The sequence below is a fragment of the Armigeres subalbatus genome, chromosome 2 (genome assembly GCF_024139115.2).
Source record: "Armigeres subalbatus isolate Guangzhou_Male chromosome 2, GZ_Asu_2, whole genome shotgun sequence".
NCBI classification, from domain to species: Eukaryota; Metazoa; Arthropoda; class Insecta; order Diptera; family Culicidae; genus Armigeres; species Armigeres subalbatus.
Genome location: NC_085140.1, coordinates 297,773,076 through 297,779,750, shown reverse-complemented (window position 1 = coordinate 297,779,750; position 6,675 = coordinate 297,773,076). Strand labels below are relative to the sequence as shown.

The 6,675-nt window shown below is 46.0% G+C and overlaps 1 long non-coding RNA gene across 1 annotated transcript; it reads left to right on the top strand.

Moving 5' to 3' along the window:
* The first annotated feature begins 1,022 nt into the window (after positions 1 to 1,022).
* On the top strand, positions 1,023 to 2,038 carry LOC134216583 (uncharacterized). Its single transcript, XR_009980732.1, has 2 exons — positions 1,023 to 1,354; positions 1,455 to 2,038. It is a non-coding gene; the product is annotated as an uncharacterized LOC134216583 (long non-coding RNA).
* The last annotated feature ends 4,637 nt before the right edge of the window (positions 2,039 to 6,675 follow it).

The window sequence follows — 6,675 nt, the reverse complement described above, 5'->3', positions numbered from 1 at the left end:
ATGATAATGAAATGATAAGTTCAATCCCTGCTAATGGTCCTTCCCCGAAGTTCATGTTCAAGCCCCTTGCTTTATAATTTCTATATTAAAGGTGGGGCCCTCCTTAGCCGTGCCGTTAGACGCGCGGCTACAAAGCAAGACCATGCTGAGGGTGGCTGGGTTCGATTCCCGGTGCCGGTCTAGGCAATTTTCGGATTGGAAATTGTCTCGACTTCCCTGGGCATAAAAGTATCATCGTGCTAGCCTCATGATATACGAATGCAAAAATGGTAACCTGGCTAAGAAACCTCGCAGTTAAAAACTGTGGAAGTGCTTAATGAACACTAAGCTGCGAGGCGGCTCTGTCCCAGTGTGGGGATGTAATGCCAAGAAGAAGAAGAAGAAGATGTTAAAAGTATTGACAATTGTTTGGAAGGACAATGCACGCTTAGACAACTTGCAGATGTTACCGTGATCTCCCTAAGAGGACCATGTGAAAATATCCCTCAAGGACTATTGCAAAATTTCCTAAATAACCTGACTGTTTGGGCCAGTTTTGGGGATAATTTCCCGTATACCATTATTTCATCTTCTCGGATAGTCTTAGTTCTATCGAAGCATTCTGGTCGATGAAACCAGGTATCTGAATATTTTTTTTATTCGAGAAGATTCGAAAAAAATTTTCTTCTTAAAGTTATGTTTCTGGGGGGTTTATGTCCAAAACCACCCCCGTGGCTACGCCACTGTCCAGAGGATGTGCCAAGCGGTGGAGAAGGGGAACGCAGTTTTGACTGCAACCACTCAGATTGCCTGCAGCTTGCAGAGAATCTGGTGCACAGAGCATGGCTAACTTGTGATTGGGTAATTAGAGCGAAAACAGGCTGAGCGCGGGGAAGTGAATGAGAGGTTTGCACATGTCGAGGTAAGAGTGTCACAGCGGGTGGCAATCGCAGTCGCCACCACGAGGCATGCCAGAAGAGTGAGCGCATACATGTTAGTATGGACTGCACATGCCGAGGTAGGAGGTTCGTAGCGTACACACTTATGGCGGTAAGCTCCAACGAGGATAATACGAGAATCTCATATTATCCTCGATTTTCATAAGCATTAACCAGTATAATACTCATTTTTAATCTCGGATTAATTCTTAATACGCCGATTTCGGCGTATTAAGAAAATCGGAGATTTTCCTGAAATGGATGCGTGCTTGAATTTTCGAGGGTACGCACACTACTTTACTCTCTTGTCAACTTGTCTCTTGACGACGAACATCCCAAAACAAAAACAAAAGTGGCGAGCTGCAGCTGTACAAGGAAGAATTATTTTTGTATTTATTTTCCTGCCAACCGCTATGTAATTCACCCTTACAATGTTGGTAAGTAGCATTTAAGCAAAATATGGGAAAAATTAAATTATATTCAGATGCTTTTGTGACCATTCTCATCCTTGCTTGCATTATTCTCCATCAATTACAGACTAGCGCATCCCAGCCGGAATCTCGTTCTCGTTGCACAAGAGGACTGTATGCTCCTAAACACCCGGACCTGAAGACAATCCCGAACGTACACGACAAGAGGATGCAGTTGCTCAAGTCGAAGAACTTTGTTAAAGAGCAGTTCGCCCGGCGCCACTACTAATGGTGGGCAATGAGTTCTCACGATCGTATCAGTAGCTGCCCTGGAGATTGTGCCATCGACGCTGAAGCGCGCTGCCCATTCGAAGCCCCAGTGAGTCCGTGCTGCCGCTGGACCCCGTTCCGGCGATGCTGGACGGGAGTTGAAGACCGTCAGAGTTACCGCCGCATCCAGCACTTTGGAGGAACAGACAATAAAGGGGATGTCGGTACCGGAGCCATAGATCTTGAGTTCCGTGGTCCATTCGGACGTGGGTCGAAGCCACAGTAAGACACGGATTGACTCCATTTGTGTAAATTTTATAATGAAAAGTGTGATCTTAGAGAAACATGCTAATTATAAGTGCTTATTATAATATGTGTACATATAAAGACCTGAAAATATAGCATTTTTCTTATTTCTTGAAGAAATCTTAAAAGTGATAACCACTCATGCACGCAATTGATTTCATTAAAGTGAACTAAACTAAACCATAAAAGCGTACAACAAAGATCAAAATTTTCTAGATGCCCGGGAGGAGTTTATAGAATTTGAAGAACAATTTCCTAAATGATTTCAAAGCTTTCCCGAAACTTATAAACCATGTATTTACTACAGCAACTTCTCAGTGATCCCACACCAAATTGAGTATCATCATCCACCATTGGACACGATCTTGGGCGAATCTAACTGGAATACTTTCTACACGTGGTACGTATGGTACATGCAGCAGCGTGAGATGCTATTTTCCTGTTTACCGCCGAGAATTGACCTCAACATCTCACGCTCAAATACTCCGAAACTTTTCCGATCAGTCTTTAACTTGTCTTGTCTAGCACCATAAGCAAGGGTAGTACAGAACGGAACCTTTCAAATACCTATAATTCCACTCTCTTTTAGTTGCCATCTGGCAACCTAGTATGTATTCCTTTCAATATCCTCCAATTCTATGCTAAAAATTCCGGGAATCCCTGAGAAATTTCAGAAATTCCTGAAAATTCTATTGAAATCCTGAGCATTCCAAATGAAATCTGGGGATTCGAAAATAAAAACTGGGAAAGTGCTGGGAATTTCAAAGGAATTCTAAGAACTCCAATAATATTAAATAAATTTCAGAAAAACTCTGGGAAATCCTAAAGTAATTTAGGGAATTCATTAGTAATTCTTGAATTACGTCGAAATTGGCAATCCCCTGAATTTACCAGGAATGTCCGAATTGAACAATTTCCAATTTCTTTCCGAATTTACTGAAGGTGTCTTGGTATTTATGAAAATTTCTGGGAATTAATGATAAGTTTCGGGATTTGCTGAGGAGTTTTCTGCATTGCTTAAGAGTCCTGAGAATTTTTGGAGAGTGCTTGGCATTGCAGAGGAGTTCTGAGAAATTTTGAGGCTTACTAGGAAATACTGATAATTTCTGGAAATTGTTGAGCAGTTCTGAGAATTTCTCAGGGTTTCTGGAAATGCCTGAGGAGTTTGCAAATTGCTGAGGAGCCTTGAAAACTTCTGGGTAAACCTGAAGAATTCTGTGAGTCTGAGGGTTCCTGGAAATTGATAAGGAGTTTTGGGAATTGCTAAGGATTTCTGTGAATTTATGGGGCGTGCTTGAACTTGCTGAGGAGTGCTTATAATTGCTAATGAGTTCTGGAAATTTCTGAGGAGTTCTGTGTATTCATGAGGGTATTTGGGAGTTTCTGAGAAGTTATGCAAAATGCTGAGGAGTTCTGGTGGTTTTCTCTTTGTGTTGCTCCAGAATCTGGAATTCCTACGGAATCTCCTACTAGAGTGCAAAATCTGCTCCTGGGAATCTTTCAGAATATCCTCTTGGATGGCCTGGATGGAATTCAAGGAAATCCTTGAGGAAAACTTTTTCCAGGAATTGGATTTTTAAGGTTTTTCTCCTACAGTTCTTTCATGATATCTTTCTGAAGTCCTTCCAGTACAATTCCTCCAGGATCTCTTTTGCAAGTTTCTCCAGGATCTTTTTCTGGAGATCCTTTATGATCTATTCCTGAAGTTTGTCTATCTTTTCCTCTTGAAATTCTTTCAAGTTTTCCATTTGCAGTTCTTTCAAGATGTTCACATGGAGTTTCTCCTGTACCTCTTCCTGATACCCCTCCAGGACCGCTTCCTGAAGTTCCTGCAGAACTTTTTCCAGTTTTCCAGGATTTCTTCATCATTCTGGTTCCTTCAGGATTTTTTCTGACGTTCTTCCAGGACATTCTCCTTGAGTTCCTCCAGGATATTCTCCTGAAGTTTCTCATCCTGGAGTTTCCCCAGGATCTCTACCTAGGACCCCAGGATCTCTCTAGAATATTAGATCTAGAAGGGAATTCTAGGAGAAGATCCTGGAAGTACTCCAGGATTAGCTCCTTGAGGAACTCCAAGTAAAGAGATTGGAAGAGTTCAACGAAAAAAACCTGAAGGAGCTCCAGAAGAAAATCTTGAAGGAACTTCAGGATGAACTCTATCTTTAGGAGGAGATTCTGGAGAAACTCCAGGAGGAGATCCTTGAGGAACTCCAGGACGTGAACCTGAAGGAGCTCCAGAAGAAGAATCTGGAGAAGCTACAGGAGAAGAACCTGGAGAAGCTCCAGAAGATGTATCTGGAGGAATTCCAGGAGGCGATCTTGCAAGGACTTGGAGAAACTCGAGAAAAAGATTCTGTAGGAACTCCATGAGAAGAACCTGAATGATCTCCAGAAGCAGATCCTGAAGGAATTCCAGAAGAAGATCATTAAAGGACAACAGGAGCAGACCCTGGAGGAATTTCAGGAGAAGATCCTGGAGGAACTACAGGAGAAGATCCTGGAGGAACTCCAGGAGAAAATCCTGAAGAAACTCCATGAGAAGATCCAAGAGAAACTCCTCTGATCCTGGAGAAACTTCAGGAGAAGACCATGAAGAAACTCCATGAGAAGATCATGTAGGAACTCTATGAGAAGATCATGTAGGAACTCCAGGAGAAGATCCTGCAGGAGAGATACTTTAGGAGAATATCCTAAAGAAACTCCAGGAGAAGATTCTGGAGGAACTTAGTAAATAGATTCTGGCGGAACTCCAAAAGGAGATCCTATAGGAACCTCAGGAGCAGATCCTATAGGAGCTCCAGGAGAGAGTCCTAGAAAAGAACTTGGAGGAGCTCCAGGAGGCGACCCTGGAGGAACTCCATGAAAAGATTCTGGAGAACCCCATAAGGAGATCCTGGAGGAACTCTTTGAGGTTATCTGGAGGAACTCCATGAAGAAGATCCTGGAGAAACTCCATGAAGGAGATCCTGGAGGAACTCCAGGAGAGGAACTACGGAAGAAGATCCTGGAGGAATTCCGGGAGGAGATTCTGGAGGAACTTAGTAAATAGATCCTGGAGGAACTCCAAAAGGAGATCCTATAGGAACCTCAAGAGCAGATCCTATAGGAGCTCCAGGAGAGAGTCCTAGAAAAGAACTTGGAGGAGCTCCAGGAGGCGACCCTGGAGGAACTCCATGAAAAGATTCTGGAGAACCCCATAGAGAGATCCTGGAGGAACTCTTTGAGGATAACCTGGAGGAACTCCATGAAGAAGATCCTGGAGAAACTCCATGAAGGAGATCCTGGAGGAACTCCAGGAGGAGAGGAACTTCGGAAGGAGATCCTGGAGGAATTCCGGGAGAAGATTCTGGAGGAACTTAGTAAATAGATCCTGGAGGAACTCCAAAAGGAGATCCTATAGGAACCTCAGGAGCAGATCCTATAGGAACCTCAGGAGCAGATCCTATAGGAGCCCCAGGAGAGAGTCCTAGAAAAGAACTTGGAGGAGCTCCAGGAGGCGACCCTGGAGGAACTCCATGAAAAGATTCTGGAGGAACCCCATAAGAAGATCCTAGAGGAACTCTTTGAGGATAACCTGGAGGAGATCCTGTAGGATTTCCGGGAGGAGATCCTGGAGGAACTCCGGGAGGAGATCCTGGAGGAACTCCGGGAAGAGATCCTGGAGGAACTCTGGGAGGAGATCCTGGAGGAAATCCAGGAGGAGATCCTGGCGGAAATCCAGGAGGAGATCCTGGAGGAACTCCGGGAGGAGATCCTGGAGGAACTCCGGGAGGAGATCCTGGAGGAACTCCGGGAGGAGATCCTGGAGGAACTCCGGGAGGAGATCCTGTAGGAACTCCGGGAGGAGATCCTGGAGGAACTCCAGGAGGAGATCTTGAAGGAACTCCGGGAGGAGATCCTGAATTAACTCCGAGGGGAGATCCTGGAGGAACTCCGGGGGGAGATCCTGGAGGAACTCCAAGAGGAGATCCTGGAGGAACTCCAGTAGGAGATCCTGGAGGAACTCCAGGAGGAGATCCTGTAGGAATTCCGGGAAGAGATCCTGTAGGAACTCCGGGAGGAGATCCTGTAGGAACTCCGGGAGGAGATCCTGTAGGAACTCCAGGAGGAGATCCTGTAGGAACTCTGGGAGGAGATCCTGTAGGAACTCCGGGAGGAGATCCTGAAGGAACTCCGGGAGGAGATCCTGGAGGAACTCCGGGAGGAGATCCTGGAGGAACTCCGGGAGGAGATCCTGGAGGAACTCCGGGAGGAGATCCTGGAGGAACTCCGGGAGGAGATCCTGGAGGAACTCCGGGAGGAGATCCTGGAGGAACTCCGGGAGGAGATCCTGGAGGAACTCCGGGAGGAGATCCTGTAGGAACTCCGGGAGGAGATCCTGTAGGAACTCCGGGAGGAGATCCTGTAGGAACTCCGGGAGGAGATCCTGTAGGAACTCCGGGAGGAGATCCTGTAGGAACTCCGGGAGGAGATCCTGGAGGAACTCTGAGAGGAGATCCTGGAGGAACTCCAGGAGGAGATCCTGGAGGAACTTCAGGAGGAGTTCCTGAAGGAACTCCAGGAGGAGATCCTGAAGGAACTCCAGGAGGAGATCCTGAAGGAACTCCAGGAGGAGATCCTGAAGGAACTCCAGGAGGAGATCCTGGAAGAACTTCAGGAGGAGATCCTGGAGGAACTCCAGGAGGAGATCCTGGATGAACTCCAGGAGGAGATCCTGGAGGAACTCCAGGAGGAGATCCTGGAGGAACTCCAGGAGGAGATCCTGGAGGAAC